The 14,713-nt window shown below is 44.8% G+C and overlaps 1 pseudogene; it reads left to right on the forward strand.

Annotated features, from left to right (window-relative positions):
* The first annotated feature begins 1,742 nt into the window (after positions 1-1,742).
* On the forward strand, positions 1,743-14,134 carry LOC123114507 (putative disease resistance protein RGA3; annotated as a pseudogene).
* Positions 14,135-14,713: the final 579 nt, after the last annotated feature.

Raw genomic sequence — 14,713 nt, forward strand, 5'->3', positions numbered from 1 at the left:
AGTTGTTATATCTTTTCAACACTGCCCCTCATTTCGCCCTTCTAGAAGCACTGTGCACACTCAGATCATATACAAACTGGAAGTAGCTAATCCGACACCCTATACGCCCGTGAACAGTGACCGGACGGGCATCAAAACTTGGCATTTGCAACCACGGACTCTATTTTCAAAACATCAAATCCATGCAAACACATGCACTTCGATCATTTTGGACAAACATAGCTTTGGTGCACAAAAATACAAAATAGTTCCAACTTAATAGTACATGATCTAAATATAGTTCAGACATAAATATTGTTCATAGTTCATAATTGATAAAATTAGAGGCAAAATTTACTGATTTCCGGTGTGGACCCATATATGCTCCACAAGATCATCCAGAAGTTGCATATCAACATGTTGATCTCGTAGTTGCCGATGCATCTCTAGAAAGTTGGCCATGCTCTCTGCCTCTTGTTCCGGGAGATGGACCTGAACAATGGGATTCTTGAAATCATGCATGCGCGCTGCCCCTTCACCGTCATCCTCGACAATCATGTTCTGTAAGATTTACACAACATGTCATGAGCTGCCAAAGTGTATCCGCTTCTCACATCATTGCAGCACCACGAACAATACCCCAACGAGCTTGGAGCAATTCAAACGCCCTCTCCATATCCTTCTTAGCTGCCTCTTTGTGTCATGGTTTTTTCACTGTAGATGTCCTCATGAAAGGACTAAGTCCGGAGGCCTTGAACGGGGTTGATCGGGAACGAAGAACACAAGTTTACCCAAGTTTGGCCTCTCGCGGTGGAGGTAAAAGCCTACGTCCTGCTTGTTTGATATTGCTTGGAGATCTCGATTACAAGGATGCGGAATCGCCAACCTAGCTTTCGAGAGATTACAACTTAAGTCTTTCCGTCCTAAGGGCTCCCCTTTATAGGCCGAGTCCCTAGGTTTACAATAGGTTCCGGGTCATACCACAACCCGTGTTCTACTCTGCTGCTTATCTCCCAAGTAAGAAGAATCTTCATCTTTAGGCCTTCGTCAAGCCGCCCAGTGAAACATCTCCACGAGCCAGCCTCCATCTAGCCACGCTCTGGCCAGTGTTATTTTACACCAAAACACGTTATTAGGAATTTCACGTGGGTTTCCTGATATCTCTATTCATGCTATGTAAACCCTTTTGGCGTATAAAAAGAAAATACTACCATTGTATATACATTTGACAGTTGTTTAATAAAGAGAAGATGATTGAAATCCCCTGCAAATATAAATAAAGATAAGCTCTTTTTCAACATCAATTTTCATTTTCATTTTTTGCATTCACATGATGATGATGGACGGACCGAAGTCTTACGGGTTCATACACACGGAAAACAACATGACAGTAGTATTAATTACTTTGCTGCTACCTACCACGACAGTAAAGTTGGTGCCAAATAAATGCATAATAGGCTGTTGCGAGTTTCCTCTGTAGTACTCCCTCCGTCATGGTTTAGAAGGCGCGCTTGGAAATTCTCTGGGACCTAGGTGGTTATCTATTGGTTGTGAGATGAGCTAAAAAATAGCATTCACGCTACGCATGCATATAGAAATAGTACTCCGAAGTACTAATTAGCTACTAGAAATAAATGCAATGCGCCCTAAACCTTGTCTATTGTGGAAACACACGCAAATTTAACTGCGCCTTCTAAACCGTGACGGAGGGAGTACTATAAATAAATGTTGAGTGAATACGCTCACCGTGGCAATTGTGTCACAGCAATCAAACGCAGCATAATCCCTCCCACCAAGAGTTGGCTTGGCTACCGTCAAAAAAAAAAAGAGTTGGCTTGGCTGGGAGCAGCCATGAGCATGCTGGGGAGTGTGATTGCAGGTGCCGTGGGGAAACAAATCTTGAGCAAGCTTTCGTCCGAGATCACTTTGCAGTGCGGGTACAGAGAGAAGGTGCTGGAGATGGAGGAGAAGATGAAAGGTGTCGAGGCCTTGCTAGGCGATGCCGACGACAGGTCTCGTCGACAAGGCCAAGGTGGTGGAAGAGTGTTTCAGCGTTGGCTTACCAAGTTTAAGCATGCCGCCTACGACATGGAGGACGTGCTGGATGAGCTGGACGCCAACAAGCTCATCAACAATACCCAACCCAAGGTAACTAACTCCTCTCCTATCTCCATATGCGACTTCCCATCTACGCTGGCGTACGCCGCTCCTGTTCTTCTTCTTCTTCAGTTCAACCCAAGGCTCCCGTTCTTCTTCTTCTTCTTCTTCTTCTTCTTCTTCTTCTTCTTCTTCTTTGATGTGTTGTGATAGATAGCGCATCAAGGGAGATGGGTATGAGACCCACATGAGTCCGGCAGGCCAGCGCAATCAGAGGACGATAAGCCGTCTCGTTCCTCTCTTCCATGCCACTAAAAACTAGTCTATATTATTTTCCTGCTATTGTTCTCTTCTGTAGTAGCTTTTTAAATATAGAACAATGCATGTGCATTGCAACAAGATATAAATATTCTACTACTGTTAGCTTGAGATTTAACTACTCAATTAACGTGGTTGTGCAAATAAATTTTATTATATCCTGCCCGTGATTGTACAAAAATGTTTACCAAATCATGCCGGTCATTATGTAAAAAAAAGTGTTTGGTAAGTAAGCTAAGGTGAAATTGGTGCACAAGGTGAGTAAATTAAGTTGATTGGCTAGCGTACGAGGAAGGTGCCAAATAAAGGGTGCGGTTGGACTAAAAACCGGTTGAACCAAAAAAAATATCAGTGAAAGGACATGGTGGGAGGAGGGGAGTTATTTACCCAAAACCACCACACTTGGGGTTAGGGTAACAACTTGGTACCACATCAGGGCACAAAAAACCACCGGTTCTGCGCCTAATGTGTAACGCGGAGCACTGATGCTCGAATTTGGTCGCCAAAACAGCGAAACCGAAGGTGGGGCCCGCCTATCGGGCTGACATGGCGTGCTTGAGTGGACAATTTGCTGAGTTGGACAAGGGCCCCACCTGTCAATGACTAGAATGTTTATCTTTTATCACTTTTTCTTTTTATTTCTCTCTCCAATTTTCGCATGGGCATTTCAACAAACACGTTATGGGTGTGTCTTCATCGACGCCACGACCAAGTGAGGCCGTGCAACAGCGCACCGGGGAACGGGTGATGCAGCTGCGACAAGGAGAAGCTCGGGCGAAGCCCATGGTGGTCTTCTCTGGCTGCGAAGGCGACGGTGGGCTCAGGAGCAGGGGAGGCCGATGGCGGACTCGCGACCGCGGCAGGACATGCCCTCCATGGCGCGCGGCCAGGGCCTCCCTGTGCACCGCCGCCGGCCACCGGGTACAATAGCTCCAGCAGTGCCGACGCGTGCTCCATCTTGGCACCCACCGGGCCCGACGCCGCAACCGCCTCCATTAGCCTTAGCCCGAGCAGGATCTCCCGCGTAGGAGACACCTAGGGGGCGACCCGATGCTTCTAGTTCACCGCCAGCCACTGCTCGTGGCGTTAGCCACTGCTCGTGCCGTCAGCCACTGCTCGCGCCGCCATTTCACCGCCAGCTCGGGCCGACAGTCACTGCTCGCGCCGCCAGGCAATGGTCGATGCAGCTCACTAATGCGTTCTTCCAGGGAAACATCTGGCGCGGCTCAACGCGGATTTTTGGTGGCCGGGGCGGCGGGGCTGCTCGTCGGTGGTGGGGTATCTCGCCGAGGTTGGGCTCCGGCGGTGGTGCGGGATAAGGCAGTGGTGGGAGGTGGTGGATTGGAGGGAGAGAGGGGAAGAAGAGAGAGGCCGACAGATGGGGCCTTCGGCCACCTCAGCAAATAATCTACATAGGCACGCCACGCCAGCGCGACAAGAAGGCCCCACCTGTCGGTTTTGCTGTTTTCGCGACCAAATTCGAGCATCAGTGCTCCGCATTACACATTAGGGGCAGAATCGATGGTTTTTTTGCCCTGGCTCAAATGTGGTATCAAGTTGTTAACCTAGCCCCAAGTGTGGTGGTTTTGGGTAAATAACTCAAAGGAGGGGGAACTGGTTGATGAAGTGTTTTGCTGACTGGAGAAGGAACGCTAGTTTCTTTTCATTAGTACTAGGACAGTCCATGCGTTGCAACGGGATATAAATTTATGTGTCCATATTAATGTGATGGTGTACATAAATGCTTATCAAATCACGCCCGTGATTTACATTATAGTTTGATGAGAAATTTGGTAAGTAAATTAAAGTGAAATTGGTTCAGAAGGTATAGTAAATTAAGATGATTGATTATCATACTGGGAATGTTGACCAAAGGGGTGGCGGAAATAAAAATAAATAATGGAACCTTACATTGTTTGTAAGTAGTAGAGGCTATGCTAACAGAAAAAAAATTAGGTCAGAATAGAATAGTACATGAACAATAAACTTTTTTATAGAACCCGAATTAGTCTTGTTGCCAAGAGCTACTCAGATGTTCAAATAATCTGAAATTTGAAAAGGATCTCACGCACCAAGTTATCTACCATGCAAAAAAAATGAAATTTTATGAATTTTTCTAGTATTTGTTTTGTTTTTTTTTAGCATGGGTGTTGATAAGCCTAGGAACCGAATCACTGCTCTCTCCCGCCCGCCCCAACTTTTATAAAGCAGAGGCTCCCGTACATAGGTTCTGCCTGCGTGATATACGAAGTGATAAGGGCATGACGTAATAATTTTTAAGAATTCATTGAGATTTTGATTCTTCTATATGTAATACTCCCTCCATTCCACAATGTAGTGTCTATAGATTTTTTTGAAAGTCAAACTTTATCAACTTTGACCAAGTGTATAGAGAAAAACTCTCTACACCTACAATACCAAACATGTACATTCTGAAAATATAACTTATGATGTATTCAATGATGTGCATTTGGTATTTCTAGATGTACCTACTTTTCTCCATAAATATGGTCAAAATTTTGTAATGTTTAACTTTTGAAAAAAATCTATAGGCACTAAATTGTGGAACGGAGGGAGTATGTATAAACAGATATGGTTCAATCATTTCATTATCATGTTTGGAGCAAATGTCTTTGTATATCTGATTATGCCATAACCCATCTTTATTATACCTTCCTTGACCAACTGAACATGTTGACTTCGCAATGTTCGCGTAGAGCACAGGACACCCCGTGCCCTCACGTCGGGCGACTCGGGAATGTTCACTCCAAGGCCCCCCCCCCCCCCCCCCCCCCCCCCCCCCGGCCGCCTCCCACTGCATTGCCACCGCCACAGCGACCCCTCCCCCTCCCAGATCTGTTCTGGCCCGGGGCGTCCCCTTTCTGCTGCTGCTTCTCCCCTGCTCGCTGGCGCGGCGGTGCGGCCTTGGCCCGCGGCAGCTCCTCCCTCGCCCCCTAGGACCCCCACGACTCGACGGCACAACATCTCTCTTGTTGCTGCTGCTGGTTGAGCGTTCGTGGGATGCTTTCGGCCGGGATGGCGGCGACCGGCCCTGCCTCGGGGCATGGCGGTGTCTCCGACGACATCGTCTTCCGGGCTGCATTGGCGGCTACAGCGAGATGGTTATGTGTGCTCACGGTGGTCTTTCTTGGCGGGCGTTTGGCTCTTCATGGTGGTTTCCTTGCCGGCGCTGCCTCGGTCCCGGTGGCCCTGGACCTGCATCCTCCAGCGTCCACGGCTCGTCAGCGTCCTCTGCCGGCGTAGTTCCTGCCCCGGCGCTGCGGGTGCTGCGTCCCTTCCAGCTCCTTTGGTCGTTGGTGGTTCGGTGACTCCGTACTCGGCAGCCCGGATCTGCGCTCCTTCTCCGGTTCCTTTGCTTGCCGGCGTTGCCGGTAGTTGCCACTTCCCTCACATCTCGGCTCTCTTCTCCACTGCCTCGACCCCGCCCACCTTGCCGCCTTGTAACTTGGCCTAATCCAAAGCTCGCATCTTTTCAACATCGCCAAGTGCCACCCTTCGACGGCAGATGCAGCCCTACCCCTCCTGTGGTGGCGGTCTTGACGAGTGGCCTGACTTCATCATCTTCGGAACCATGCTTCAGCGGCATTGGGATTGCTTGTACATAGGCCGGGGAGAAATCCCTGCTTGGCTTACCGATGCTGGCAGCGGCAACACCCACGGGTATCGTTTCCCTTCTTGGAGGCACTGCCATGGCCTTTATACGTACCCCTTTTCGAGCATGGGGAAACCGCGGGTCCGGTTCTTCGGACCGGATGGCGGCGGCACCTCCAGGTCGTTTCCCTTCTTGAGGGCGCTATCTTGTTTGCTTGAAGCGTCCCTATATTTGGTTTTCGAGATGCTGGATGTCGCACTGGTCCGGCTTGCCTCCTCAGTTCTAGGCTTCATGGGTTTAGCGGTGTTTTTTTTTTGTTTGGGCCGAGCATCCCTTGTCTCTGCTCCGGGTGCCATGCTCATGCCTTTGCGTTCGTGTCATGTGTTGTACCTCTTCTGTACTCAGTCTGCTTTCTCCTATCAATGAAATGATATGCAAACTTTGCGTATTCACGAAAAAAATTATCCCTTCCTTTTTTTGTAACTAACATGCATCCATTTTCTTCATCCTCGCAGCGGATGAGAATCTGAAACAAATCCTACAAAAGATGTGCTTGCAGCCTAAACTTGACTTCAACTTTTATATTTGCAGGTCAACTTGTGGTTTTCCAAACACAATCAACTCTTGCAGCGGGTAACAATGCCCCACAAGATGAAGAACGTGATGAAGAAAATAGACAAAATTGAAAAGGAGGGTGGTAGGGTGCTCAACCTTGTCCCTCAAGAAGCAAGGGGAGAAGGGAACAGAAATCAGGAAACTTTTGCAGCCAACTGGAATGGTGTTGGCATGCACACTAGAATGGTGGGGAGGGATATGGAGAAGGAGAAGATAATCAGCCTGCTACTCACAAGTGAAGCTAACCAGGATATCTCCATCATTTCAGTTGTTGGACTTGGTGGCATAGGCAAGACCACATTGGCTGAATCGGTTCTTGCAGACAAGAGGGTCAGTGTCTTTGACGCCTTAGTCTGGGTCCATGTGTCCAAGGAATTTGATTTGCACAAAATTGGGAGTGCCATCCTAAAAAGCTTGGTTAGCAACATCAACCTTAACAATTGTACTATGCAGTTTCTGTATGATAATCTGAGCAAAGAACTTGCTACTAGAAGATACTTGATTGTTCTGGATGATCTCTGGGAAGAAGACGCAGATAAACTTGAAAGTTTGAAGCGGATGTTACAGCATGGCCGCAAGGGTAGCAGGATTATAGTAACGACCCGAAACCAAAGCGTAGCGCAACAACTGCAAACTAGTTTTCTTGTTCTTGCGGCCAAGGCTCACGAAATCAACTTGGATGTTTTAGAACCTGGTGACTGTTGGGAATTAATGAAGCAAAAGGCATTCGGGCCTGATGATCATGACAGTCGCTTGGAAGAAATTGGAAAGCAGATTGCATGGAAGTGTGGGGGTTTACCGCTCGTGGCAAATGCTCTTGGGCAAGTAATGTCGGAGCTAAGGACCGTGGGGGCATGGGAAGATATAAGAGACTCCAAGGTTGATCTGGGCTTGAAAGGACATCAGAAAGAAACATTAGAGAGGCTAATGCTGAGCTATTACTACATGAAGATAGAATTCAAAATGCGTTTCACGTACTTGGCAGCCTTCCCCAAGGGCTTTGTCATGGATAGCAATCGTCTAATCCAGCAATGGAATGCCCTTGGATACATTTATCCAGAGTATGATGGTCAAAAGTGCATCAACTACCTTTTGGGGATGTCTTTTCTTCGGATTCCAGGGTCCTCTTCGGTTAGTACCCATTGACACCATTTCTCTTGTATGGCTATTTTATTTTTATGATTATGTTTTTTCAACTTCATAGCCAAGAGCACACTTTCACAAATTATATTCTACGATGGCTCTAGAAAAGGAACTATAGTTTGGTTTTAATTCCTCGTAATGCATGAATATGTCCATTTCTTAATTTATATTTATGTTTAGTACTAACAAGTTTCTATTTGTACTTAGTAGTCTATTGTTTGACTATGTTGGGTTTGCATATTATTTTTGTTTGAGATTCTTTCTTGTCCTTCGAGTCCTAGATCTAATGTATAGATTATGTGCCACAAAATTAAAATCTAAAATTTAATCAATATTTCTATCGAAATAATTTATTTATTTTCTTGATTTTTAATCAGAAATGTTACATTTATTTTAGACTCTTCGCTATAGATCTCTCAAGTAACATCACATATTGATGATTCAATGCTAGTTAGAGCCTGCCAAATTATGTGCATGGTACTATAGTTCTCTTGTGAGAATTTGTGGCATTCCTTGCAACCTGCCGCTTTTGTTTTTCAAAAAGGAAGATACATTTCTCTCCGTGCAACCCGCTAAATGAATATTAATTTAATAATTGTAGAAAATGTCATTTGCAATATCTGCCAGCATAACATTTCAACATAATAGTTTCACGGGAACAAACTTGGATCGACTTAAAAGTTCACAAACTTATTACAGAAACAAAGAAAATTACAGTTAAAGCACATTTGGTGGTCGTGTGTGTGACTATGACGACTAGTCCCTAAGCTCTACCCATGGCCCTTTAGTCCATATTCTTCAAGGTCTTCTGCTAGGGAGCCCACAGCATTATTGTGCCTCCAGTACAAGAGTGGAGAATATAGGGGAGAGGGTTGAGGGAGCATGGGAGGCTAGGCTCCAGGAGATGGATTTAAGTTTAGGCCTTCAAGGTTTCAAAGGAAGGCCCACATGTCCGGTGCCTCTTGGCGGTGGTGTCGAAATGGAGTAGAGAGGAATAAATGCCAACAGATGGTTTTTGTTCCTTTATGTGGTTTACATGAATTTGGTCTTAGATGGTTTGAGCACCTTCTCTCTCGAAGAGGCCTTGCCAGCCCCCAGATTACCATTTGGCTTCCATTTCCCCTCCCGGAGCTGTACGAATGCGAGGTCTCCCTACCACCTTTGGAGCGGGGCCCATCACCACCCTGGAGGCCTTGTTGGCGGTGTAAAGTGCATGCATGGGTGAACTTCTTGCGGTTAGAGTTAGGAACCCCAGTGCCGCCTAGGGAGTGGTTCTTTTAATAGCCACTCTTCATAATTTTTAGTTTGTAAGCAAGTTATCTAATTAGTTCAAACTTACTGAACTCGTTAGTAAATAAGTCCAGAAAATTTTCAAAAAATTAACAAAACATATGTGGAGAAGTATGTATAAAAACTGCACGTATACAACAATATGCATTATTAGCTTTACATGCTTTATTAGTTATCCAAATTTTAACGGCTTAAATACAATACATGAAAATCGATGGTTTCTGGTAAAAATTTGTGCCCAAGATAATTTTATTGTATGAGAGCTCCACAAGTTTTGAGAAAATTTTAATTTTACTACATCTTAGTGTCTTCTCTTAACTTTATTTTAACATTTCCTCTTCTCAAGGGGTTTTACATTTCTCTTTGTATTACTATTGATAGCAGTCATATGTGCAGGTTAGTCCAAGTCCATTGCATTCCAAAGCTCCTCCAGAACTCGTCATGCATGATTTGGTGCATGATCTTGCATCAATAATTGTTGCTGATGAATTAATTGATCTAGATGGAACCAAAAGCACCACCTGGAATAGAGCTCGTTACTGCCGACATGCGCAGTTAACAAACTTCAAGAATGATCCTAAAGTTTTCAAATATATTCCAAACAAGCTTAGATCCCTCCACTTTAGAGATTTGGGGGGACTGCAACTCCCGAAAAAGGCATTTTCTCGGTCCAATTACATACGTGTCTTGGACCTAAGTGGACATTCAGCGAATGGCCAATCTGCTCCAAGTAGCGTGATGCTGCCATCTTCCATTTGTCAGTTGAAGCTACTTAGGTATCTGTCGCCTCAGAAAACTTTGCTATTTGGACCTATCTGGTAGTAGCAAGCTTAGTAAGCTACCTGCATCACTAGGGGAGCTTTCCAAACTATTTTTCCTTAGTCTATCCGGGTGTTGTATACTCCAAGAGTTGCCCGAATCAATCTGTGACCTTACATGCTTGCACCACCTAGACATGTCAGATTGTTGTGCTCTTCATAAGCTCCCTGATAGATTTGGTGGCCTTCATAAACTCTCATTCCTAAATTTGTCAAGTTGTTCAAAGATCGCCAAACTACCTGACAATGTTAGATTTCCGTGTTTGGAGCATCTGAACCTATCAAGTTGCCATGAGCTAGAAAACCTGCCTACTGATTTTGGTCACCTTAGGACACTAGAGTTCTTGAACCTCTCTGGTTGCTACAAGGTATCAATGCTGCCAGGATCATTCTGCCAACTTACTCATTTGAAATACCTAGATCTTTCAGACTGTCATAACCTCAAAGAACTCCCCGAATGTTTCGGTGACCTCTCCAAGCTTGAAGATTTGAACCTAACAAGTTGTGCGAAGCTCAGACAATTGCCTGAGTCACTATGCAAGTTGTCTAAGTTGAAGTGTCTCTATTTGTCATACTGTCTGAGACTAAGTGAGCTCCCCTCCTCTTTTGGTGACCTTAAGATTCAAATACTGCACATGAATGGGCTTACGGAATTACAGGGCATCCCTGATAGCATCACTCGCATGACTAGTCTCACCCAGTTTCTGGTTGATAGTCTAGCGCCTGAATTGTTTGAACAGGTCCTCCCCATTAGAACACGTCTAAATCTTGTGGGCACAGTAACGCATAAGGTACATGAGATAGAGAGTAGAGGATGCAGCAGTATAGTGGATCTGGTGGGACTGACTTGTTCAGAGCTGATACTTGTCAGCCTTCAGAATGTCAGGAATCCGGAAGATGCAGGCAGAGTCAAACTGCGTGACAGATCAGATATTCGAGTACTAAATCTTATCTGGGAAAACGAAGGAGGTAAATCTGTGCTGGACAGGCTCGTACCTCCTCGGGGTCTTGAACACTTTTGGCTAGGAGGGTACACGAGCAAGGATTTCCCTGACTGGATGTTTGACATCCCGTCCTACCTCCCTTTTCTCAGCGAACTGACTCTTGATGGTTTGGAAGCATGTGATTGTCTTCCACCATTTGGGGCACTGCCAAAATTAAGAAGGTTGGTTCTGAAGAACATTCCCAACATTAGGAAAATTGGTAAGGAATTCTATGGAGAGGCTGGACCTTGTTCGAAACTGAGAGTAGTGCTATTGGGGTGGATGGAGAATTTGGAGGAGTGGTGGACAACAAAGTCAAGTGAGGAAAACGAAGAGTTTCTAATCCCTAATTTGCATCAGTTATTGGTAACGGACTGCCCAAAATTGAAGTTCCTGCCATATCCCCCAATAAGTATGGATTTGTGTTTGAGCAACAGCGAGACGGTTTTGCCAGAACGAGGATTCGGAAAGCTCTCGTCTTCCATTCGTCCTTCTAAGATGGTTCTAGATAGTTGTAGCTTCTCTCAAGACAAGTGGAGTAGACTTGAACACTTTCCCACCCTTGAGATATTTATTGTAAAATTCGTTAGTGGCTTGAGGACTTTGCCAGAGGTCATGCGATGCTTCACCTCTCTCACTGAACTAAATTTGATGTCGTTGAACGATCTAGAGACACTCCCAGTATGGTTGGGCCACCTCGGTTCTCTACAAGAACTTAGGATCGAAGATTGCCCCAACCTGACATGTTTGCCTGAAAGCACGAAGAACCTCACCGCTCTTAAAAAATTGTGGCTGGTAAAGTGCTATGGCCTCGAGATATTACCAGAATGCTTGGGAGAGGTGACTTGTCTAGAAGAACTTGCCATCGGCATTTGCCCCAACATAACATGCTTGCCTGAGTGCATACGGAGTCTCTCTGCTTTGAAGCTACTCAGAATTGCTCTGTGTCCAAGTCTGACTGCGAGCTGCCAAGGGGAGGATGCCCACAAGATCTGCCACATCCCTACAGTTGAATTCATGTAAGTCGTCACTTATGCAGAGCTTGTTCTCTGAGGTCATCGTTACTCCAACCTCCAAGTGGCTACATATATACATGGTGGCGTGGTGCTCTACTCTATACTCCATACGAGGGATCGGAGGTGCTAGAGTTGGTCCCGGCATCTGCTGCAGAGGAGGTGAGTGGCCTGGAGCCTATTTTTCAAGTGTTGGATTATACCATGCATTACCACTTATCCTTTCTTTCTGTACAGTTTTTCAAGGGAAGAATTGTACGTAGTTGCTTTCTTTTTTTCGGAAACATGTTGCAGTCTTAGTCTCAAAAGTATTACAGCTCACACAATGATGCATGGTTTTGCTTCTGCCAGAGGAGATTATTCGCCATCAGCTCTGACCCGTAAGCAAGATAATTTATTTCAGCTGATCCATTTTTTCTAGCAATGCATCATTCATTCATGTACTTATGTATTTTTTTTGTCTATTGTATTACCGCCTTTACTTTGTATACTTGTTAACGTGGCTATTGATTGTGTTCCAGTTTCAGATAGCGCACATCACCGCTCCTGCACATCTCAGTTTGCTGACGAGAATCTTGAGTTGCTGTGAAAGCATAGAGAGTTTCCCTGCTTTGAAGCTAGTAAAAATTGTTGAGTGCGAGCGCGAGGTGCATGCCAAGGGGAGGATGCTCATGCATAGTCTGATTCAGCTGTGCTAGCTGTTGTACAGTACAAAATTGGTGGTCTCTGATGCGTGCAGAGCTTGCTCCATGTGGATACCAGGAAGCTGTCCTCTGCTGCTGCAGAGGAGGTAAGCGGCCTGGATTATACTATGCATTTGTACCTTTTTTGTTCCTTTCTATACAAGTTCCCCAGATATATATTTTTTCAAGTTCAGTTTCTAAATGTTCAGCTTACTATAAGAAAACAACAACTATATATATTTAGCCTGATACTGAAAAATGCCTGTAGGACCAGAGCAATGAGAATTATGCATGCCTGGGGGCCGAGTACTGAAACTAGTGAACCCAGCTACATACAATCTTGCACGGAGATTGCATGCATACAGGTTTAGGTGTCATTGGCACTCACAGGTAATGGATGATTTGGTGTTTTTGAAGTTACCTTAGATAGAGTGCTTTGTTCATACTCTGTCTGACCCAAGTTCATTTATTCTACTCTACTTATTGGATTCTGCAGTCCCAGTGGTGAATTGAATTTCACAGCTGATTCAGAGCAAACAAACAGTACTGAAGCAATTGTGTTGATATGCTGAAAGGTCAGTACTTGACACTTTGTTCTCATATTTGTGTTTTCCCTACTTATACTAATATAATGGTCAAAAGTGTTGTACGTACTTGACACTTTGTTCTCATTTCATTTTTGGGGTTTCCCTACTACCTAATATAATGCTCAAAAGTGTTGTGCACAGTGCACTGAAACATACTCCCTCCGTCCGGAAATACTTGTCATTGAAATAGATGTATCTAGATGTATTTTAGTTTTAGATACATCCATTTTCATTCATTTTGATGACAAGTATTTCCGGACGGAGGGAGTACATTGTAATCTCTCTCTGAATTACTCGAAGCTGTCTGTCGCCACATTCCTCTTAAAGCACCAGCTGATATAATTGTGTTGCGTGTTTGCAGAATAGAATATCGACCTAAGTGATGGCTCGCAGTGGGATGTCCTTCCTTCCTTCCTTTAACCAAGACAAGAGAAGTGGGCTTTAATTTGTGGATGCAGCAGCAGCAGCAGCCAACAGAGCAGAGCATTCCAAGAAGAGAAGGGACATCCAAAGGTGCGAGGTGGTTATTGGGATTCAGCTTCAGCCTCGCACCACTTGACAAGAAATTTTTGTGTATTCGCCGGCCTCTGTAAATTAAATTGGTACGGTAGAATTGTGTTTTTTTTTCTTCTTCCCAGCAGTGTTCCGATCATGATTTTGTTCCGTGACCTGATCGACGCTGCCAATGTTGTTGGGTGTAACTGTCGTTAGCACAATGCATTCACTCTTGCTTGATGTCTAAGAAAGACTTGGCAGATTCACATGTGAATCTGATATTGAAGGCAAAAGTTGTGTGGTTAATTCCTCACTGGCAGCAATGTGTCTGCCTTCAGATTTGGGGCTTCTCCTAGCTTGCCATCAGCTGCAGCAGCAGTAGAGGATTTGTGTGCTTTAAAGGATCTCGCTGTTAATAAATCTATGTACATTTGAAACTTGTTGTTTACTACTGTATCTTTGTATGGTCATCTGTTTTGAATATGAGCATCCTTGTGCAACTTGAGTCAGCCTTTAATCAGTGATGCGCGCCTCTCGATGTACAAATTCAGTGTTACACAGATTTGATGGATTGGCTTTTGATTGATTATTGCTGGGAATGAGCACATTCATTGGGATATAATAATATCCGGCCGGGATGGATAGCATCTGCTTTTGTTTTTCAATCATCAAAATAAATAAATCAAGGTACACTTGAAATTTGCTATCTAGTACTTTCTTTGTATGGTCATTATGACTCATCTGCACATTCAGTCAGCCTTTAATCATTGATAATGCCTTTCAATGTTGATTGTTACAGTTTCATCAGGCCAGACCACAAGGGAAGAGATGGAACTATTTCGTCAGTCACATTCTGCTGTTGTTAGTGCTTGCAGAGATCCAACTATTTTCTCCATGGGACAAGCTTGAGCCAGCTAACTGCTGACAGATAGTCAAGGGGATTGGGGGTGTGATTGGGGAAGCAGATAGCTGCTGGGGATGCAGAAAGGAATGGGTGCTGCTTCTGCCCGCTGTATATTCCCCGTAAGTACTTTACGGTGATTAATTTCAACTGAATCACTTTTTGGGCAGTACGTGCC

This window comes from Triticum aestivum, chromosome 5B (genome assembly GCF_018294505.1).
Source record: "Triticum aestivum cultivar Chinese Spring chromosome 5B, IWGSC CS RefSeq v2.1, whole genome shotgun sequence".
Lineage (NCBI taxonomy): Eukaryota > Viridiplantae > Streptophyta > Magnoliopsida > Poales > Poaceae > Triticum > Triticum aestivum.